The sequence below is a fragment of the Morus notabilis genome, unplaced genomic scaffold (assembly GCF_000414095.1).
Source record: "Morus notabilis unplaced genomic scaffold, ASM41409v2 Scaffold234, whole genome shotgun sequence".
Taxonomy (NCBI): Eukaryota; Viridiplantae; Streptophyta; class Magnoliopsida; order Rosales; family Moraceae; genus Morus; species Morus notabilis.
The window spans coordinates 162,934-163,911 of NW_010359242.1; positions in this window are offsets into that span (position 1 = coordinate 162,934).

The window sequence follows — 978 nt, forward strand, 5'->3', positions numbered from 1 at the left end:
TTGTCATTGAAGATCAAAAGGACTTTTGAGGGTTGTAATATATGGCTAGGGTAAAAGTAGGATGAGATTTGAATTTTTTGGCTCAAGTCACCTTAGGCATGTATCACAACTCATGGATCTCACATGATTCCCAAGAAAGAAAAAAAAATATTTTACCAACTCCTCATTTCATCATACATTCACTTTCAATTGAACCCAAAAAGAAATAAAGACAATAAAAACCTGAGAAATAAAGACCACACCCCCAAACTCAAAATCAACATTGTCCCCAATGTTGTAAAGAAATGGAAATGGTAACTCAATTCCTCATCCGATTAACTCTTATTATTTTTTTTTCTTTACTATTTTTTTTCTCTTTTTTTTCTTTTTTTTTTTTTTGAATTGAGGATGAAAAACAATCCAAGCCAATCCACTAATGATTTCCCAAACATAACCCACACTTGCTCTCAATCTTAGAGTTTAATGCAATCATGCCTAGTAGTGATGGGTTTAGGAAGTGAAAACGCATTTGGTGGTTTAGATGTACAAACATGGGTGATGAACAAAATAAGCAATATGGCTCAAAAGGGGTAAACAAATGATGAATTTTCTTTTCAAGGGTTAGCTTCAAAGGCCTAATCGATCCAAATAAAATGCCTTAATCTTCTCTCCAATGATACTAAACCAATAATTTTGCCTCAAGTTACACTCAAATGGGTTCTAGTGTTCGTGAGATATCAAAGTCTACCTAATGCACATAAATGTTCTCCAAATGCTCAAAAGATCAAGTGATCATGATTCATGGTGCTCAAAAGTAGAGAATCAAGAGTGAATTTCAAGCAATGCGAGTCAGGCACACAGAAATCTCAATGAAATACATTTCAAAAGACCTAAGAAAGCATCAAGTGATTATACTCATCATTATTATCTAGTCATTTCATCTCAACAAAACTCACAATTTATTCAAATGACCTAAAAGAAAAGCGAGTAAAAACATGG